General features: G+C 43.6%; 1 protein-coding gene across 1 annotated transcript in view; it reads left to right on the forward strand.

Moving 5' to 3' along the window:
* The first annotated feature begins 2,048 nt into the window (after positions 1 to 2,048).
* CSK (C-terminal Src kinase) overlaps positions 2,049 to 22,970 on the forward strand; it is a 167,747-nt gene continuing 146,825 nt past the window's right edge. The window contains exon 1 of the mRNA XM_040342957.1: positions 2,049 to 2,414. The gene's annotated coding sequence lies outside the window, so the exon portion shown is untranslated. The remainder of the gene's footprint in view (positions 2,415 to 22,970) is intronic.

The following is a 22,970-nucleotide window of genomic DNA, read 5'->3' on the forward strand; positions in this document are numbered from 1 at the left end:
CCAATGCCGTAAAATGCTGTAGAGACAGACAGTGGCGCCAATGCCGTAATGTGCTGCAGACAGTGCCACTGCCACCCATGCCGCTAATGCCATAACGCATTTGCTGCCAATGGCATTATGCCATTAGTGGCATGGGTATAAACAAAGAGGATGGGGGTAGTGGCGCTGTCTGCGTGTACCCTGTGTGACCAGGGTGTGATCTGGCTAAAAAGCCTGTGAGTATCCTAACGCAAATCAGCGAGGATCATAAGTGAATGACATAAAATAATGTAATAAAGTGAAACCGGATGTTTACCAAGGCAAACAGAAATACAGATATAAACAAAGAGGATGGGGGTAGTGGTGTTTGACACTTGTGGTTAACATATTTCACATATGCTCACTGGTTCACTGAATAGAACCACTCACCTTACACAGTGGCCTATACAATTAAATTGACTATTATTGTTTTATCAGCTGGTCACACTCTTAGTGCATAAGCACTAATCAATTTGACTTTTTTAGTCAGATCACAGAACCATCAGTATTGCCATCAGTGGCCATCCGGTTTCACTTTATTACATTATTTTATGTCATTCACTTATGATCCTCGCTGATTTGCGTTAGGATACTCACAGGCTTTTTAGCCAGATCACACCCTGGTCACACAGGGTACACGCAGACAGCGCCACTACCCCCATCCTCTTTGTTTATATCTGTATTTCTGTTTGCCTTGGTAAACATGTTTTAGGGGGGGCAGCAGTCTGTTCACATTTACCTTCCTCACATTCACCTTTCATACGCGCAGGTTTTGCTTCTTTCTTTTTATTAGTGGCATGGGTGGCACTGTCTGCAGCACAATATGGCATGGGCGGCACTGTCAGCAGGTAGCACATGTGTTATGGCATTGGCATCATGGGTGGCACTGTCTACAGCACAATATGGCATTGGCGGCATGGGTGGCACTGTCTGCAGGTAGCACATGCATTACTGCCCATAACGCATGTGCTGCCTGCAGAGACTGTGCCACCCATGCCGCCAATGCCGTAATGTGCTGCAGACAGTGCTGCCCTTGCCAACAATGCCATTATGTGCTGCAGACAGTGCCTCCCATGCCGCCAATGCCATATTGTGCTGCAGACAGTGCCACCTGTGCCTCCAATGGCATAATTCCTATTGGTGGCAAGGGTGGCACTGTGTCTGCCGCACATTGCGGCATTGGCGGCACTGTCTACAGCACATTACAGCATGGGTGGCACTGTCTGCAGCCCATTACGGTATTGGCGGCATGGGTGGCACTGTCTCTGCAGGCAGCACATGCGTTATAGGCCATAACACATGTGCTACCTGCAGACAGTGCCACCCATGCTGCCAATGCCATATTGTGCTGCAGACAGTGCCACCCATGACGCTAATGCCATAAAGCATGTGCTACTTACTGACAGTGCCACCCATGTCGCCAATGCCATATTGTGCTGCAGACAGTGCCACCCATGCTGCCAATGGCATAATGCCATTGGCAGCATGGGTGGCACTGTCTGCAGCACATTACGGCATTGGCGCCATAGGTGAGAAAAATAAATATCACTTGTAGACAAACCTGCACTTTGTTTCAAGGTGGGTCTGGGGAGAGGCCAGGGGTGGGGCTGAAAGAGGGACCAGGGGCGGGACCAGGTGTGGAGCTGAAGGGGGCCCCATCAGGTAGGCTGTACGGGGCCCCATGATTTCTATCAGCGGCCCTGGGTGTGACCAGCACCCCAGAAACGACAGCATAAACCCACAGCACATCCAAAGCTGGGACAGAGGCTCCAAAAGAGAGCTTTGGCCATTATTCTCTTTTAACTGTACTTGTTTGTCATTTGATTATAACCATTTCTCTTCTGCCTTTTTTGGGCATTTCAATGCACTGCAAACAGAACATGTATACGTAAACCCCTTCAAACATTCGGCATTGCCGCCGGACACGTCATGACGTAATAAACGTCAGACAACCGAGTTCAAGCTTCTTCCTTGCCAACCACAGCATGGCGGGGAGGAGGCGGAGCAGGTCACGCCCTGCACCCATGCTCGGTTGGCGCATGCGCAGAGCGGCGCTGGGCTGTAGCACCGTTTCCTCTGTCAGGGCCGCGTCTGAGGAGACAACTGAACGGAGCGGGAGGCCTCTGTGTGAGCGGGGCGGCGGCGTCTTCTAGTGGAAGGCTCCCCGGAGAGTGCAGCCATTATAGGTCTATCAGCCCCACTCCATTGTACGTCTGACCATTACTGCCATTTGTAGCCTGTACTGGAATTGTCTGCACTCCCCTTCCCATAGGAGGACCGGAGAACTCTGCCTGCCATTGTAGTGTACAGCCCCCTTCCCCCACCACCCCCTGGCTGTATGCTGCAGGCCCCCCGGTGTCAGCCCTCCTTCAATGGGACACCCCGGACTGCTCCAGGTAATGATGAGGAGGGCATTGTGTGCCTGCCATTGTCTGTCATCTGTCATGTCTGTCATCACCCATTTTATAGTACCAACATCTGCCTTCATCTGATATGACATCATTGTATTGTCACCAACCTCCTACGATGGGCCTGTTATCAGGGGGGAGCCACACATCTCCAATAGGGGTCCTTCACCATCATCGGGGGACACACCACACATCTCTAATAGGGGTCCTTCACCATCATCGTGGGACACACCACACATCTCCAATAGGGGTCCTTCACCATCACCGGGGACACACCACACATCTCTAATAGGGGTCCTTCACCATCACCGGGGGGACACCATACATCTCTAATAGGGGTCCTTCACCATCATCGTGGGACACCACACAGCTCCAATAGGGGTCCTTCACCATCATCGTGGGACACCACACAGCTCCAATAGGGGTCCTTCACCATCACCGGGGGGACACCACACAGCTCCAATAGGGGTCCTTCACCATCACCGGGGGGACACCACACATCTCTAATAGGGGTCCTTCACCATCATCGTGGGACACCACACATCTCCAATAGGGGTCCTTCACCATCACCGGGGACACACCACACATCTCTAATAGGGGTCCTTCACCCTCACCGGGGGGACACCATACATCTCTAATAGGGGTCCTTCACCATCATCGTGGGACACCACACAGCTCCAATAGGGGTCCTTCACCATCATCGTGGGACACCACACAGCTCCAATAGGGGTCCTTCACCATCACCGGGGGGACACCACACAGCTCCAATAGGGGTCCTTCACCATCACCGGGGGGACACCACACAGCTCCAATAGGGGTCCTTCACCATCACCGGGGGGACACCACACATCTCTAATAGGGGTCCTTCACCATCATCGTGGGACACCACACATCTCTAATAGGGGTCCTTCACCATCACCGGGCACACGCCACACATCTCTAATAGGGGTCCTTCACCATCACCGGGCACACGCCACACATCTCTAATAGGGGTCCTTCACCATCACCGGGGACACACCACACATCACTAATAGGGGTCCTTCACCATCATCGTGGGACACCACACATCTCTAATAGGGGCCCTTCACCATTACCGGGGGGACACCATACATCTCCAATAGGGGTCCTTCACCATCACCGGGGACACACCACACATCTCTAATAGGGGTCCTTCACCATCATCGTGGGACATCACACATCTCTAATAGGGGCCCTTCACCATTACCGGGGGGACACCATACATCTCCAATAGGGGTCCTTCACCATCACCGGGGACACACCACACATCTCTAATAGGGGTCCTTCACCATCATCGTGGGACACCACACATCTCTAATAGGGGCCCTTCACCATTACCGGGGGGACACCATACATCTCCAAAAGGGGCCCTTCACCATCACTAGGGGGACACCACACAGCTCCAATAGGGACCCTTCACCGGGGGGGACAACGCCACACAGCTCCGATGGGGACCCTTCACCATCACTGGGAGGGACCTTTCACCATCACTGGGGGGGGGGGGACAACGCCACACAGCTCCGATGGGGACCCTTCACCATCACTGGGGGGGGGGTCAAGGCCACACAGCTCGGATGGGGACCCTTCACCATCACTGAGGGCTCTATGGGGGGGGGGGGGCTGAGAATCTGCGTGCAAAAGTCCTAAAAAGTCTTAGGGCCCATTCACACATGTACAGTGACTGGTGGTGTTCTGTGCTTAACACCATTTACCAGAAGGGTACATAAAAAGCAAATGTTTTCTGTGTGCCCCATTCACACACTGATACAGCACATCAGATGGTGCTACAGGTAAGGACAGTGCAATGGAGTGTACCTTTGTACACTCTCAATAAAGTTTAAAAAACGTAAACGGCACATTTCACCCACAAGAGACGCCAACCTGCACACTAAAATGGAGTGTTATAGTAACATTTATGTTAAAGGGCCCTTAGGGGGGACATGACTTGATTTATTATTTGTCTCATTTTTTTCATCTGTGGTGTTTGAGTCCAAGTTATATATCACTGGTATAATATGATTATCTATTGTAGCGTGGAAGCAGGTTTTCTGCCTGTAGTGAATCTTTATTTTAGATATGTGACTGTTATTGAACGTAGCTGAAAATAGCTGTCACTTTATTGAATGTAAAGATCCTTCTTATCCTGGTGTGTTAGCTTTGTGATTACATTTGACAATTGTAACAAAATCTATTGTAGAAAATACATCAGGGGGAGTTTTATCACAACTGGAGCAGCTGTGCATGGCAACCAATCAGCTTTTCTTTAATTTTCAAGGCCTCACTGAACAAGCTGAGGAGAGAAGCTGATTGGTTGTTATGCACAGTGTCTCCAGATTCTGTCTGCTCCAGTTTTGATAAATTACCCCATTGTCTCTATTGCATATTCATATATTTACTCTATGAACATTCTAAGTATGATGTTTGTTGTGTACCATGCTGGTCAGTGAAAAAGCTTCATGAAGGTTTGTAGCCGTGGATGACCGTAGAGTTGCCAATAGTACTTTACCTGGTGCGTTGTTGGTGGCTTTTTTTTTTTCCAGCACATACCAAATGTGTCATCCTATACCAGTGATGGCAAACCTTGGCACCCCAGATGTTTTGGAACTACATTTCCCATGATGCTCAACTATACTGCCGAGTGCATGAGCATTATGGGAAATGTAGTTCCAAAACATCTGGGGTGCCAAGGTTCGCCATCACTGACCTATACTGACTAATTTACTAAGAGTGCAAAATCTGGTGCAGCTTTGCATAGTAGCCAATCCGCTTCTAACTTCAGCTTGTTCAATTAAGCTTTGGCAAAAAAAAACAACAACTCTGGAAGCTTATTTCTATGCAGAGCTACACCAGATTTTGCACTCTCCAGTTTTAGTATATTAACCCCAATGTGTGTGTGTGTGTGTGTGTGTCAGCCTGCAGTGTACATGTCATTTGAAGTATTTTTAAATGACTGACAACAAAGGACAAAGCCGCGCACTTTTGCTCATGAGGGCTTGTTGTGACTGGCTTGTTTTGCTCCAGTACGGTCTTCTACGCCTAATTTCTTTTCAATAATTGGCTTCATGTGTGCAAGAGGCTTGGTGAAGAATTGTCACCTTCTCCCTTTCATTTTCTAACCTGCACTAAAAATGTGACAGGGAGGATCGTGTTGCCTGCTATGGTGACAGCACAAGGTTTTTAATGGGGTTTTTGGCTGCAATCAGATTGGAAGTTTGTGATCTTATCTGTATATATGTCTGTCTGTCCCTCAGACCTCGGCTTCTGAGTAGGTAAAATAGCACAGATTCTATGAATCCTGACAACTTTTAAACAATGTCCAGCTTGTTGCAAGATCTTTGCGTGCAATGTTTAAAATAATGGAAGTGATTACTGGTTTGATTCTTGTATGGAAAGTTGGGGTACGTGTTCATGGTACTGTACTGGTGTTTGAACATCAGTTATCCTGGTCCAAATTTCTTGCTTTTATTTTGTGCATATTTGCATGTACACAAGTGAAATACATTTTAGCTGTAGTTGTGGTATTTTGTGTGCGTATATAACTGAAATCAACATTTTACGTGTGTAAAATACTGACCGGTAGCTCAAATTTCTGTATTTATTTATTTTTACGCCTCTATATGCAAGTTTTTGCAACAGTATGTACAGGCACATTGAAAAACGAAGGCTCCTTTCATTTCATCAGTTCAGTCACATCAAAACGGATAAAGTATTTTTTTTTTTTTTTTTCTCCAAGTCTCATCCGTACTTCTTACATCTACTACCAATGCAAAAAACTGACCATTTGTCAGTTTACATCCGTTTTTCGTCCAATACGTTTTTTTTTTTTTTTTTTTTTACGGAAGTAAAATAAAGCTTTGATCAGTTTTAAAAAAAACTTTACATCTTTACATCATCTTTACATCTGTTTTTCCATAGAGATGAATTGATGTCCATTTTTCAGCCGTCAACAGATGAATGAAAAACGTGTGTTTGAAAGGAACCTTAAACACAAACTCCTGAAAACGCTGAGTTTTTACGCAGTAGCAAGCAAAGGGCCCTTTCACACGGGTGGTCCGCCCGACTGACTCAGTTTTTTTCAGCGGGGGATCGATCTGCTCAGAGAAGGACCTGTTGGAGTCCCGCTGTCCTCTATGGGGAGATCGGATGAAATGTGCAGCCTGTCCGTTATTCATCTGATCCGCCAGATGAATAGAAAATAGTTTCCATCTGTCTGGATTTCACGGACCAGATCAGATCGCACAGCAGTGGGTGTCAACAGACATGTCACCACTGATATCCGCTGTCCTATAGAGGTGAATGTAGTGTCCGATCAGGTCTGCCAGAAAAACTGACAGGCGGACATGATCGGAAAGCCTGTGCAAAAGGGCCTTAAAGGAACACTAAAGGTTCGTTTTTTATTAGATCAATTGATTGCTGTAAGCTAGAGCATTTAAATATCACTTACCTCGTTTTTTCCTTTTGACCTCCAAAATACAGTAATCCAGGCTTGAAAATGCCATTTCCTGTCACTCCTCTTCTTGCTTTCCACCAGCATCTGAGCCGTTTTGCATGGTGGAAAGCAGAATGTGCTCACCCCCTCCTTATGACTACAGCCCTGCGTGAAGATGCTCTCTTATCCCTCACAGGCATGGAGGCTAAGCCTAATGGGAACTGTAGTTCCCATTAGGCCGTGATGTAGCAAGAATGAATGCGCACCGCAAACCAGGAAGTCAGTGAGAATAATGATTTAGGAGTGATGGAGGTGAATAAAACGGCTCGATTTCAACAGGTATCAAACTAGTTATAATGCAAAACATTAATTTTTACTTTATCAGCTACTGTCAGACTTTAATTTAAGAGGAAAATATTTTTGTCTTTACAACCCCTTTAAGTTTCTAAATTGCGTATAATTAGTATATGGCCATGCATGTTCTTTGCTGAGGTTTATTTTGTGTATCCTCTATACTTTTAATGTCATATGATGATTTTACAAATTTGACTGGTGTTCTGTGTACCATAATAATCTAAGTTCATGTCTAGCTATATTAAGAACTCTGCTAACCACGGTGTTATGTAAAATGCCGATGCAAAGGAAGTACATAATTATTTTTACAAAACTCATCTTGGTGAGTGTTTATGGAGTCCCTGTGACTTTCTCGCCGGGAGTTTCCATGTGACGACTTTTTCTTGCCAAGTTGACCCTTCTTCGGGGGTTCGTTTACACCAGCCCCTGTTGGGCAGTGTTGCCAACGGTCCCAATGCATAGACATGACCATTTGCCTTATGCCTTTTTGCTTCAGCTCGCGTGAATACAAAGGGGAGAAAAGGACGCATAGCATTTGCATACTGTGCACTCGGATGAGGTTCACCCAAAATTTTGACTTTGGCTCAAGTAAACTAGCAGGCTGTGATTGACGTGCGTCCGACCAGCGCATACTGCGTGTCACGAGCATACTGTCGGTCTCATAGGTCGGCTCCATGTAATGTTAGAATTTTTTTTTTAGGGTGAACCCCCGCTTTAAATAGAAGTTAAATGAAAAAACAAGCTCTGTGATGTGTTTTAACAGTGCATTGCAGCCTACATGCATACCAGTGAGTGTTGAGCTTGGTACACATAAGTGTGGCTTACAGCGGGCTGACCAAATAAAACTGAGGAGCTTTGGAAGAGGTTGCTGTTCTAACAATCGGATTTTTAGCAAGTGGTGCACCAAAATGAAAATTCCAGTAGCGAAACCAAAAATTCAAGATGCATTTGACCAAAAATCAAAACTGACGTTTAAATAAAAATGTGTTTTTTTTTTTTTTTTTTTTTTTTAAGTGTAAGTCCATCCGGAAAATAAAAACCCTGCATCTATAGACATTCACAATCTAACACTAAGCTATCAGGCCCTGTAAAGAATAAATCGGTATGCATACTTTTTTGAAGTCGATCCAATCTGGTCTCCAGCGGTGGAAGCTCTGCGCAGGACACGGCCTACAAAGGCTTCTGAAATGAATGGCGAATGATGTCACCCATAGGCCCAGTTCATGCTTGTACGACTTGTCCCACGATATGGGACTGCAAAGTAGCATGACAAGTAGTTACCCATGATTTCCAATAACTACCTTTCATATTAGTATGACTTCAAAGTAGTCCCTTCACTACTTTGGTCCGACTTTGATGCAAATTCAGGTTCATAGACCACAAGTCTCCCTGAAATCGCGTGACTTTGAAGTCACGGTAGTGTGAAAGGGGCCATAGCGTTACTATGGGTTGTGTCCTCTGCACCCGTCTACACAGTGAAGCCGCAGATGACAGCTCAGTGTGAGATCGGGTCGAATCGGCTTCAATTTTTTTTTATGTATGCTGACTTCTTTACAGGGTTAGATGGATTAGTGTTAGATTGTTGATGTCTTTAGATTCAGGGATTATAGTGTTGGGGTGGACTTCTACTTTAAATAGTGTGGCTGGCGAAGGGATGCCAGTTTCCATTGCAGTCAATAGGGGGGTGTTTTTGCGTTCCAGTTAATGGCGTTGCAGCCATTGGCAGCGAGCGCTGATCTGGTGCTGATTCTTTCCGCAAGCTCATTAAAACAAGGATCTGTACACAGGTTCTGAATGTCTGATTTTTGGCCAATATTTGACCCATACGGGGCTTATTGTCTAAGCTCTGTCTAATGCAGACCACATAGAACTTTCGTTCAAATTTCTTAACGTCGGTGCGGTCAAACTGACGGTTTTCTACCATAGTGACAGGAAAATTCGAAGGAACAGAATAGAAAACTTTTCTTGATCAAACAAATTTTGGGACAATGTATGTGGCGTTGGTTCAGTAATTACATCCATTTTAAAATTGAATGTTAAAAGCAAGTGAAATTTTCGATTCCGTTCATCGAATGTACAAAGAATTTTCATAATTTTCTCATCTGAAAATCTATACGTGTATGGCCAGCATAAGTGGTTGCATTCTGTTCTTTTAACATCTTATTTTGAAAACAATATCCCATTCACAGAAGATCGCTCAACAAGCGAAATCCCATTTATTTCAATCCCCTGCTCACATCTGAGCATTTTGTCACCTGAAGCAAAACAAACGCCTGTAGCTCAAAGTACATGAGCTTTTTTTTGGCACATTAAAAGTGTTTTTGGTCCCATAGACTTCAATATAAAAGTGTGACTTGAGTGTTTTCTGCTAAGACGGCAGCTCTCCACCCCCAATTTCCTCTTCCCTTGTAAAATGCTTGTAACACACTTCCAAAAACTCTCAAACGCCTTTAAAATCGATCTGCTCAGGTATGAACAGGGTCCTAGGTGCGCAGATATGAAAAAAAAAAAAAAAAAACACTGAACTTGGTTTAAACAAATCTGTTAAAAGGCCTAGAAGGGATTTGAGTGCATTACGGCCCCTTTCACACTTGTGTGACTTGTCCTGCGACTGAAAAGTCACACGACACGTCGTACCCTATGATTTCCAATGAGTACCGTTCATATCTGTAAAATAATGCGACTTTCAAGTTGCGGCAGTGTGAAAGGGGGATAAGTGGATATTTCTTTTAGGCCCTTTGCTATAGGGATTGGGACATTGGCACTGATGTATTTAAATGATGCCCATTTGAGAGATTGGATTTAGGCAACTGGCTCCCTCCAAGGATTTTTCTCCTTACTATAGCCAGGATGGACTTGCGACTGACTAGTAAAGTGACAATTGACTCGAGTTTCTGTATTCTTTCATCAGTAAAGTACCCTTTATTATTGTCGGCCTCCTCCAGATCTCAAAATTCAGTTTTTGTTGCTGAGATCTCGCTTCCTAGAGGGTGGCTACATTTATTCTCCATGGTCCCTTTGTGAGTTTGAATGTAGCCACCCTCTCTTGCTCACTCCAGAGATGGACTATAGACAATAGGATGTGTAGTGTACATAGAGTGGTGCACATGACCGCAACCAACATTCTCTAATCGTGCCAAAAGGAAGTGAAGGGAAAAGGAGAGGATTGGGAGCTCAAGACAACTAGACTAGAAGGCCATTGGATAGTTAATGTGCATGGAATATTTTTGGAGAATAAGAATATCATTTGGGGTTACTTTAATTGATCCACGCAAGTGAAGAAGCCAAGAGGTTTTTGGAAGTTTATTTAATTTTTATTTTCAGTTGGATACTAAATGCTATCACTTTTACCTGTGCTTGGCTAACAAATTACATGAGTTTTTTTTTTGTTTGTTTTTGTTATTACGTGCTACTGTTCTAAAAGCAATTGTAAACAATATCAAGTGTGTTATTTTAAAGCGGGAGTTCACCCATTTATAAAATTTTTCCCCTTTTCCCCTTAGATGGATGCTCGTTCGGTCTAGGGGAATCGGCTATTTGTATTCAAATATGATCCGTACTTACCCGTTTTTGAGATGCATCTTCTTCCGTCGCTTCCGGGTATGGGTCTTCGGGAGCGGGCGTTCCTTCTTGATTGACAGTCTTCCGAGAGGCTTCCGACGGTCGCATCCATCGCGTCACTCGTAGCCGAAAGAAGCCGAACGTCGGTGCGGCTCTATACTGCGCCTGCGCACCGACGTTCGGCTTCTTTCGGAAAATCGTGACGCGATGGATGCAACAGTCGGAAGCCTCTCGGAAGACTGTCAATCAAGAAGGAACGCCCATTCCCGCAGCCCATACCCGGAAGCGACGGAGAGGATGCATCTCGTAAACGGGTAAGTACGGATCATATTTTAAAACAAATAGCCGATTCCCCTAGTAAAAACGAGCAGGAATCTAAGGGGGAAAAGTGCCCTCTAAGGGTGAACCTCCGCTTTAAGTAACATTTTTTTGAAAGATGGCTCTAATATTTGTGCTTGAGGCTGCTATAATTGCTTGTGTACATTGCAGTTGGCTGAAACTGTGTAAACCTAGATAAGACTTCTTTTGTGTAACAATGACAGATTTGCAAGCAATACACCTATGTATGTATGTATGTATATTGCACAGATACTGAACATTTGCATAAGTGCTCTTGCAAATGCTCCAATACCTAAAAATGTTAGCCCATACCAAATGAATGGTCCCAAATTGCACTGCAAAGTATTGGATACAATTTAAACAGGAATGCGGTGGAATCCTGTGTGAGCCCAGACTTGTCATAATATCTTCAGCCTGGGCTCACACAGGAGCGATGTGGGAAACCGCATTCAATTTGGACTGGAATTTAACACAATTCTTTGCAGTGCAATTAGAGCCCATTCATTTTGTACGGGCTCATATCGCACTGCAAAAGTATCAGTACTCTGTATCGGTAAGTACTTGACTAATGGTATCTCGTACTTGCTGGGGAAAAAATTGTATCTTTGCAACCCTACTGTGGATAATGGGGGGGTGATTGCTGACCACCTCCTGACAATGCTAGCTGCCTAGCATTCCTTTTTTCAGTATTTTCTGGTTTACTAGTTGCAGATCAGGAAAGTCAGTGAAGTTAGACAAAATCTCCATATTTCCTATTTTCAGGTTAGTGACTGAAAAAGTTCTAAAGTAATTGATTCAGCTTGAGAGTCTGGGAACTCCTTTTTAGCCTGAGATAACGACTACGGCAATCTCCTACTTTAGTACAGGTTGACCTTATAGTAAATATGGCATGAGAGAAATGGGGGGTGGTCATTGCTTACCTTCTGCTGTAAAAGCTATCAGGTTGACACATTGACTTTAATAGTTTTCATCCACTGATGACCCTGAAGAAGTTTACACACAAAGTATTGAAAAGGCTTAGCATGACAGCCAGGCAAATAGTATTTTTTAGAAACCAAGGCCATTAACGATAGACTTTTTCCCTACCTTTTTTCTCTTATGATGGGTTTCCGTTATTGTGATATTGTATGCAATATTGTAGATGCAAAAATAACCACCTTCTAGTGGAGGATCTACAGATGTCCACTTTTTTAAAGTGTGTTTTTTTTCTTCTTCTATATATTATACTTGCCTATTCCAGCCAGTGGTGTTGCAGAGAGTGGTCCCTTCCTCTTCTGGAGTCCTCTGCTGGCGCTGTCTCCTCTTCCTTCTCTCTGTGTGCCCCTCAGAAAGCTGGCTGCTCAGGGGGCACTTGTGCAAACTCGTGCTTGAGCCAGGCTGTGTGCATTCATAGATGCACACAGCATACCTCAGCCACGCCCCCCGCTCTCTACTCACAGGATTTGACTGACTGTAGCTGAAGCCAATGGCTCCCACTTCTCTCAGAGGCTCTTGCGAGTGCAGGAAGAGCGGAGCAGTGCTGCTCTGCATGCGGGACAGTGTTGCATAGAGAGAGGACGGTAAGTGTTCCAGGATGGCTGGAGGGTGGGGAGGGGGTAAAAAACATTTTTGCTTTTTTATAACCGCTTTATTGTTACAAAAATGTGGATGAGCAAGTTTGTACAAATTTCTAATTTTACATGAATGGATTTTCAGTAATCTCTTTAGTAGTCCAAATATGTGCCACTGACAATTACAATATACTTTCCCTAAAAATCACGCCAGTGATTGTTATTGCTGCTAGTCTCTGTGATCGTGCCCGTTCCTCTCAACGGCATCTCCAGTGCCAACACAGAGGAACCAATTGAGGTCACTGCAAGGCCTCATACACACTGGACATAAAGACACCTGTACCTTTTTAGCTGTAGAATGCCGTGTTTAAAGATGCAAGTTTTGTAGCCTTTTTGCATTCATTTCTTGGCTTTTTTATAGCCAAACTATATTTGCACAAAAGCTTATGGCTCAAAAATGCTGATAAACGCCAAATAGCATTTACAGTTGGGTCCATATATATTGGGACACAGGCACTATTTTAGGTGTTTATTCAGGTATTTACCAAAACATATTCAAGCTATACTTCTATTAAAGATATGAGCTGAAAGTGCCACTCTCAGGTTTAATTTGAGGGTATGTACATCCAAATCGGAGGAAGGATTTAGGAATTACAGCTCTTTAGAATAGCCATCCCCATTCAAGAGACCAAAAGTAATTGGACAATTGAATCAAAAGTAATAAAACGTGGCCAGGTGTGGGCTACTCCTTCATAATTCCTTCATCCATTGAGCAGGTAAAAGGTCTGGAGTTGATTCTAAGGCCCCTTTCACCTTTTTCCATCTGTCAACGGACGACAATGCCTTCCTATGGGCAAACGGATGACCATCCTTTACCATCCATTAACCTTCGCTTCCAATTTGATATGTTTTTTTTTCTTTTTAATGTACAAGGCTTCATCGAGATTCGTGAAAACGGATATTAACTGACAATGTCCATCGACGTTCCAAATCAGTTAGGATCCGTTTTGAAGATTTTTTTTTTTGTTTATCTGTGAACTCAACCTATGACCCAGGCAGTAGTTGGACAATAGGAAGTACATCTCCAAGGAGAACCATGGCCAGAGATGTCTCCCAGGAGCAGCTCCTAGTCACAATCTGCTTTTTCTTGTTCTCCTTTCTCCACATATAGGCAAATATGACAAACATATATCGTATATCACGCTGCCCCAAAAATTGTTGGAATTCATTGCACAACGCAGATAGCGCACACAAGGACAAAGAAACGACAAGTCAATCACTGTAAACTGCAATGCAGAATGGGAGGAGCAATGCTTTCTGGGTAATGTCATCAAAGCCACAAACTGCTGTAAACGGATGCAAAAAACGGATGTAAACGGGTAAATTAACGGATGTTAATGGAATATGGATAAAAACGGAGATGAATGGAAGACGGCTGAAGCAACGGATAAGAACTGATACGTTTTTAACGTAGCTAAACTGATGGTGCCCGTGGGAATGAGGCCTAAGTGTGGTATTTGGAATTTATTGCTGTGAACCTACATCATGCATTCAAAGGAGCTGTCCCTGCAAGTGAAACAGCCCATTGTAAGGTTTTAAAAACAAAACAATCAGATAAAAATTGTTCCAGTTCCTAAAATTTGTTCTTGATATTTATGTTCAACCCCTTGAATTAAAGCTGAAAGTCTGCACGTCAAATTAATTTGAATTGTTTCATTTTAATTTTATTCTGGTGGAATACAGAGCCAAAAGTAAAAAAAAATTGTGCCTGTGTCCGAATATATTCTCTCTAACTGTATATAGTCAAATCGTTTAAGCAGCCCGTAGATTAGTCAGGTTTATTTTTCCTTTGTTCAACCAGTGGCCTGAAGATTATGGCTGCTGATCGTAGGTGCAATCCTTTACAGGTTCCTAACAAAAAAATATTATAAATGCACTTTTTATTTTTAAGGTGAGCTTATCCTTTTATATAAGGACACTTACCTGTGCAACGCGGTCTTCTTCAATCAGCCTCCGATCCTTCCTTGTGACTTCACAGCCGGCTGGCTCCCCACTGTGCATGCTTGACCCGCACTGCGCTTTGTGACTGGTCCTGCAGGTACCCGCTTCTCCCCCGCCCCCAGAAAAAACAGTGCCAGTTCTTTAAAATAAAGGGGGGGGGGGGATTGAAGGATGCAAACAAGCGGAACTTCACCTTTTTTGGATCAGCCTGATCATTCCTATAATGGCTATTTAAAATAATATAAAAAATACCCCTGTATAGCAATTTTCTTTGTTTCTAAGGGTCACAATTGATTGCAAAGGTGAAGGATCTAATTGCTTTGGGTAATACATACGTTTAGTACACATTAATTAACAAGACTAATGGCTTCTTCAGGCTGTATAATATTTCTGTTTCAAACCTGATTGCTTAGTATGTGTTTAAACTATCACAAGTAACGTAGCAGGCTTAATAATCTAGACCTGGAGCTTGCTCATTCAAAGTTGCAACCAGTGATGTGTCTGCACATGAATGTGGCTTATGTTTATGAGAATGGATCGTATTACTGTCATTGTCCATACCATAGACACACCCTGGGATGTACTAGAGCACCATATGTGCATCTTTGGTGGGGGCTGGAATTTCATTTTAGATCAGGACCGATGTGTTCACTCCTATTTAATATAAGAATCCAGCTGTCATGACCATTAGCAGCACATATTTCCATACCCGTCAGTCCATATTTCTGCTCCGCACAAGTTTGTTGTGTTTTCAGCAGTTTTTTTGGCACCAATTTATTTGAAAATGGTTCTAAAGGCTGGACATTTTTTACCTTGCAGTGGAAGTCCATGCTAAAACCAAAATCCCTGCATAAATGGACAACTGTACAGAAAAAAATCTGTATACGTTTTCTACAGGCGATCCGCCGCAGGAGATCGGGTCGGAAGCTCTGCAGAGGACACATCCGACAATGGCTGTGAAATTAACGGAGAATGACATCACCCATAGACTTACTCTGGGGCTTCTGTTGGATGTGTCCTCTGCACCCGCCCACTCAGTGAAGCCGTGACTGACCGCTCAGCGTGGGGTCGGATCGCCTGCAGAAAAGGTATGCATACTCATTTTTTTCTTTACAGGGCTAGATATGTTGGTGTTAGAATGTTGGTGTCTCTAGATACAGGTATTTTTAGTTTTAGCATGAATTTTCACTTTAATGCATTTCCTGCATTAAGATAAAATGTATGTCCAGTTATTTGTATTGTCTCAACACCCCCTCCCACCACCCCTATACTTATCTAAACCCCATCTTGATCCAGCGCTATTACCATTTGCAGTGGCGCTGGTCTCTCTCCTCACAGGACAGAGGCAGCAGTGGGAGTCATTGGCCCCTGCTACTGTCAATCAAATCCTCTGAGCAGGGGGATGAGTGACATTCGAAAGCAACAATGATTTCATCACTTGGAGCAGTCATTCCCTGGCTGCTACAACCAGTGAGAGAAGCAGCTAATCAAGTACGATCTGTGCTTGATTATTTGTATTGGAGGAGATACTGGTGATTTAATGGACACCTGATGTCTCCATAAAGAGTCCATAAACAGTCCCTGTGTTCTGCCCATAGCGATCACATAGGAGGCCCTTGTGATAGCAAAGAAGTTAAATGAAAGTAACATGTAAGGGTAACTTTAACATTACCGACACGTGGCAAATTCAGTTTGTTAAAGTGTAGGTAGTATGAACCATCTGTTGCTATGGCAGCAACAAATTCCGTATTGCCGCTAGCTCTTGGAATAGGAGACTGGAGGCAGTGGGCTGTGCCTGTGCTGGGAAACTCATCTATTTGACAGCTTCCCACACAGTACAGTATCCCCAGCCACATTCACGTGTCGACTAAATAGCGATGCAGGTGATGTATTTACCTAAACCTATTTTAAAGCACTGCGCAAACTGTTGGTGCTATATTTATTCAGTATAATAATAAACATGATTGATAGCCATTTTCGGGAAATGGCTTTTTACTGGAAGAGGGGAGCCTAATGGGGAACTGGGAGACTAGATCAGATCTGCTCTCCTACTGATTGACCATGCATTTTGGTGGGCAGATTCAAAAGCTTCCATTGGACTAAATGGCAACTGTGGATCTGCCTTCTGCTGTGCGCTGTCTATTGGCACTTGAATTACTTGTGACAGCAGTAATGCAGTTTTCTTGATAACTTGTGTTTTGGAAGACAGACATCTTGTATGTGAGCTGGCTGTTGTTCATGTAAGTTTTTTTGCTATAAAAGTCTTGTAAAAGCAAGAATTTAATTTGCTATAATAAAAGGTCAGTTTATCCAAAACTGATATTCCTTCTTTTTTTAAAAGGAGCTAGAGAGTTCTACCAAAGGATAGTTTAATTCAGGGATGGCCAACCCTTTGAGGAGCGAAGGCCACTTTAGCAACTTGGTAACCGGTCGCGGGCCACAATGAGCGGAGTGGGCAGATGACAGTTCCGTGTCCACTCTAAGCAGATCGGATTGGAGTTTGACAGGTGTAAACGTACACAAGTCCATTTACATCTGCTGCTCTACAGAGGTGAATGGAGAGGCGTTTTGGGTCCACATAAAAAGCGGACCCAATTGAACCGATCGTCTGAAGGGGGCCTAAGGCTGCTTTCACGCTAATGCACTGGGATTTACTTTCATGTCAACTGACCTCAATCTTCACTTCTTCCTCAAAATTCCTACAGGTATCGCTGGCTGCTGCTGTCCCCCATGTGGATATGACTAGCGGCTGCTGCTAGCTGTCCTCCAGGGCAGGCACTGCTGGTGGGTACTGCCAGTGGGTACTCCTGACCGACCCGCCATCCCGAGCATCAGTGTGACAGGAGCATGCGGCTGCATTAAAGAGCAGAGTCGATGCTTTTTGTATCGCGCCGGGAACTGTCACAGGTGGAGTACAATTGATATCACTCTATCTCTGCTTCCTCTAGCGCTGGCTCTGTTCTTCACACTAATGCTCGGGGATGGCGGGTCGGGAACCCCTTAATCTGGGTTTGCCATCCCGCCTTTCAAGAGCAAGAGGTGGTGGGCAACAGCAGAGGGCGCTGCGAGCCACTTGGCACCCCTGGTTTAACCACTTCAGCCCCGGAAGAATTTGCCCCCTTAAAGTGGAAAGTTTTTTTTTTTGTTTTTTTTTATGTCACAATGTAGAGTATAAGATTCCCTATCATCTGTGCCCAGTCTTGCCACACAGAGTTAATCCAGCGCTGAGCAATCCTCTTTTAATGTTCAGTGAAAATTAACAGAATTCCAGATAAAAACTTGCCAAATTATAAAGTCTGTTTCTCTGTTCTTGCTTTGTGTTACAGGTTATTTACATATCTAGCTTGGACATGTTTATCATATGTTATGTTATGTTTATCATAATATGAGGTGATCCAAAGTTCATTGTATATTACCAGGATATGTAAATAACCTGTAACACAAAGCAAGAACAGAGAAACGGACTTTATAATTTGGCAAGTTTGTATCTGGAATTCTGTTAATTTTCACTGAACATTAAAAGAGGATTGCTCAGAGCTGGATTAACTCTGTGTGGCAAGACTGGGCACAGATGATAGGAAATCTTATATTCTACATTGTGACAGTGGGTTTACATCCACTTTAATGACAGAGCATTTTTTGCGATACGGCACTGCATCGCTTTAACTGACGATTGCATTGTCGTGCGCCGCTGTACCCAAACAAAATGGATGTCCTTTTGTCCCCCACAAATGGAGCTTTCTTTTGGTGGTATTTGATAACCTGCGACTTTTCGTTTTTGCGCTGTAAACAAAGAGCGTCAATTTTGAGATTTTTTTTTTTTTTTTACTTTCTGCTGTAATACATATCCAAAAATAATTATAAAAAGCATTTATTCATCAGTTGAGCCCGATATAAATACTACATAATTTTTGGTAAAAAAAAATCGCAATAGGCGCAAATTTGTTTTTGTGCAAAAATTATCGTGTCTACATACTACAGGATCTGTTTGAGGACTTTATTTTTTATTTTTATTGTTTTTACTGGTAATGGCGGCGATCTGCTAAAAAAAATTGCACTGATCAATGTAAAAATGGCCGAGAAAGGGTTAACACTAGGAACAAGTGTGTTCCCTCAGCGTATTCTAACTGTAGGGGGGATGAGCTTACTGAAACATGACAGATCACTGGGAACAGAAGATCCCTGTCATGTCACTAGGCAGAACGGGGAAATGCCTTGTTTACATGGGCAGTTCCCCGTTCTGCCTCTCCTCGCCACGATCGAGTCCATGGGCACACTTCCGTGGCTTCCTGCTTTTACGGACTGACATACAGGTACGTCAGTTTGCGCTGGAGAGACATTCTGCCGACGTATATAGGCATGAGCCGGTGAGCAAGTGGTTAATTACTCAGGGAATTTTATACGCGAGATCTTTGCTTTGTTTTTTGGGTCTACATATCTGCAGTGGAATATTCTGAGAGAGATTTACTATAACTCGTGGTGCACAGAGAATCTGGTGAAGCTGTGCATTGGCGTCCAACTTCAGTATGTTCAATTAGACTTTGACAATAAGGGTCTGTTCACACGTCATGTGACTTGCCGTGTGACTTTGGACACAGTCACATGACAAGATACAACCCATTGATTTCAATGGCACACGTTCCAATCTATGCAACTGAAATTTGCAGCAACTTTGAAAAGGTTCCTGCACAACTTTTGATGCGACTTTTTTACGACTTGAGTGTAAAGTTGAATCAAAGTCACGCAAGTTTGGAGCCTAACTAGTGTGAACCAAGCCAATAACCCAGAAGCTGCACCAGGTTCTGTGTGCGCCAGTCTTGGTAACTCTCCCATTAGGAGTTGTCTTTGAAGGTTCTCGTTTATCCAGTTAATAGTATAGCTTAGTAGTAGTTCATCACACTCCGCTGGTCTTGTTTTGCAGTGTTGAAGACCATTTGCTGCTCATTCAAGCAGATCATTCAGTTCCACGCAAAGCTGAGGAAGCTACTTGGGTGGCAAGCGAAACATCTTCAGCTTTGCAGAACAAGTCCAGCTGAATGTGAATAGTATTGGCATAACATAATGAGGTGTTTACACTGTTGTCATAGGATTTCCCATGTATTGTTGTTATGTAGAATGCAACAGGAGGTCCTGGAACATAAAACTCCCAGGTGGACAGGAAGAGAGTTTGAGATTATGGCTGGAAGATCTCGCTGAAAAGCCAGGGGATGACTGTGCACATCCAGTTATTTTAATATCACTGATTGCTGATATTGTACTGTAGCTGCTGCTATTTAATATTGGGACACTTGCCTGTCTGTCGGCACCACAGCCGATTTTTTGAATGGCTCTTTGGTGGTGCTGCTGCTGCTGCTGCCGCCGCCTTTCGTGGTAAGGGAAATTGGCAGTGAAGCCGGTTTCCCTACTAAAAAAAAAATCATGTTCTGTCACACTCTCTCTGGGTCAAATGTTGTGTTGTGTTATGGGTACTAATATTTATAGGTAAAGTTGATTCAGGGAAAATCCGATTTGCCTCTCGGGGGGGATCAGGAAGGAATGTTTTCCCCTGCTGTAGCAAATTGGATCTTGCTCTGCTGGGGTGTTGTTGTTTTTTTTTGTTGCCTTTTTCTGGATCAACTGTTGGTATAGAATTGGGTATATGGGATTGTACAAAATCTTTTTTTTATTTTTATGGTTGAACAGACTTTTCTAACTGACTAACTAAAACTATTTTGCCGCCTGGGTGTCGAAGGACCAGTAGGGAGGAAGCTGTTTTCTGACAGATTAATGTGCAGTGTGGAGTTAAACCACGCAATGTCACAATCTGGAATTGCTACTTTGTTGCCAAGTGTGGAGGTTGATTAGATTTTGCTTGTAGATGGCAGAACTGTAGCTTGATTACTTAGCATTCGCCTGCGGCATATTGAAGTGATAATGGAAAACGGTCCAGTTGATACCAGGGATTGTACAGGAATGATCTGCGTGTTCCTGTGCGTTTCACATGTGGTGCGATTTGAGACCATACACTTTGCCTCATCTGCAATTTTGAACTTTTTTGTGTATTAATTTTTTTTATGTGAGATCAAACATTATTTTCTTTTGTGCTTTGAGATTAGCAAACAATTGAATGCAGATTGGAAACGAGAAACAGGGAGTATATAAATCAATGATTTTTTTTTTTTTTTTTTTTTTTTAATAAAGTGCTTTAGATTTTTACTCTTAAGATACATTAATAATTTTGTTCAGCATGAAATGGAGCTTATTTATGTACCATGAGGCTGTATATTCTGCAATATTTACATTTTTAGTAAACTCATTCAATGAATCCAAGCTCTGCGGGTGGAGATAACATCCACTTCATTGATGCATTCACACAATTTTACAGTAACCATGAGATAAATCAAAGTTCAGGAATATTCCTTTATCCTGTTGTTTTGCAAATCTATGTACACTACAAACTATATAATTGAATCGGTTCTGATATCGCTGTTCTTCTGACCTGACAGCCTTATTATTCTAAATAGGAAACCTTTATTTTCTTTGCAAATATTTAAGATTCTAACTACCAGCAAGAATAAGTCTTTACATTAGAGAGAACCTGTCATTTCAGATCCATCATGGTGGCGCCTGTTAGCGGACATCCACTCACCTGCTGCCACCACGTCCTTCACGTTCTTGTGTCACTGCCGCATCACCAACCATCCCATTAAAGTGAAATGGGATTGTTGGTGAGTCAACAGCGGGTCAGAGGAGGAGCTGCTGTGGGACAGGGATAACAGCTTTTTTACTAGTGTTTTTAAATTGACGTGATTTAAATCAAATCCACCCTGATGAGAAATCTAACATGGTTTATTAATTGCAGTTAAGGCCTCATGCACACTGGACGTTATAAAAAGAGCAGTAGCATTACTTTTTTTAGCAAAACTATACTCCCACAAAATACTGATAATGCAGAATAGTCGAGTTTTTCAGCGTTTTTATCAGTGCTAGAGCGTTTTTACTAAGAATTGACCAATGTCGTTTTTTCGGTGTCGATACGGTACCGATATTTCGGCCACCTCTCCTGCCGATAGCCAATATTTTTTGCCGATATTTTGTACTTTTAAATTCCTCTGCTCTTCAAAGTATTCAAAACGTCAAGATTGGCGTTTTTGAAGACTTTATTTTTTAAAACTGTCAGTAACCCGGGAAGTAATGTCATGACATCAATTCCTGGGTTACTAGATTAGAGACTCGAACAAAGCATCGGCTATGTTCCGGTCTTTGGCCAGCCAGCCGGTGGACGTGACAGCTGGTTGCTCAGGCCTCCCAGTGAGACGGGAGAGCCTGGGCGAGTGGCTGCTGAGCTGCAATGGTGGTTGTTGCTATAAAGCTCTAAAGAACGGTATCGGGATGAGGCATGCAACACCCCGGTAAAACCCCTTTAAGCAATATCGGTAATGTCGGTCAGATTTTGACTGATACTTCTAAAGTGAATATCGGCGGTCTATCCCTAGTTTTTACAATTGAAAAACTGCCCCTAAAACCCACTAGTCATAGGTGTGTGTAGCCTATTGCATTAGAGTGTGCACCCCAAAGCTCAAACGCACATAACGTTCTCTGCAGCCTTGGCTGCACTGGACAGTGAATGGCAGGCCCCCCAGGCTCTGTGAAGCCATTTAGTTACATACCGTATTTATCGGCGTATAACGCGCACCCCAATTTTAAGAGGGAATTTTCAGGAAAAACAATTTTTTTGTGAACCTTTTGGGATCAGCTACAAAGCAGATTACAGGCTCTTGCCTCTCAACTGGTCAGCTCCAAAATGATATATCCAGCCATATAAAAGGATACAAAGAACAAAAGATAGTGCTCTCCTTATAAAAAGGAATAGTCCCTTTATTAAATGTTAAAACCACACTTACAAAATTAAAATGAAACAGGCAAAAACCACTAACACCAAGTGAGATGTCTCCCACAGTTCACCACTTCCAGCTGGGTCTGACTGAATTTGTGCATCAGGCTGTTACTTAAATCCACTCTGCTAGCTCAATGCTTCAGTGCACCTGTGTGTGTGCGGTCTCCCTCCTATTTAAATCTCTGCTATTTAAAACTATGCAGCATACAGTACCTCGGAGGCGAAGGAGGAGGACGAGCGCCCGCCTAAATCACCGCGGGAAATCACAGAGTCGTCATCTCCACTCGGCTCTACGTCACACACGCACAGTCCCGCCTCCGCCATCGGACCATCTTCAGTGACAGACAGAACACTGGTCCAATGCTGGTGGCGGAGGCGGGACTGTGCGTGTGAGACGCGAGAGCCGAGAAGAGATG

The sequence above is a fragment of the Rana temporaria genome, chromosome 3 (genome assembly GCF_905171775.1).
Source record: "Rana temporaria chromosome 3, aRanTem1.1, whole genome shotgun sequence".
NCBI classification, from domain to species: domain Eukaryota; kingdom Metazoa; phylum Chordata; class Amphibia; order Anura; family Ranidae; genus Rana; species Rana temporaria.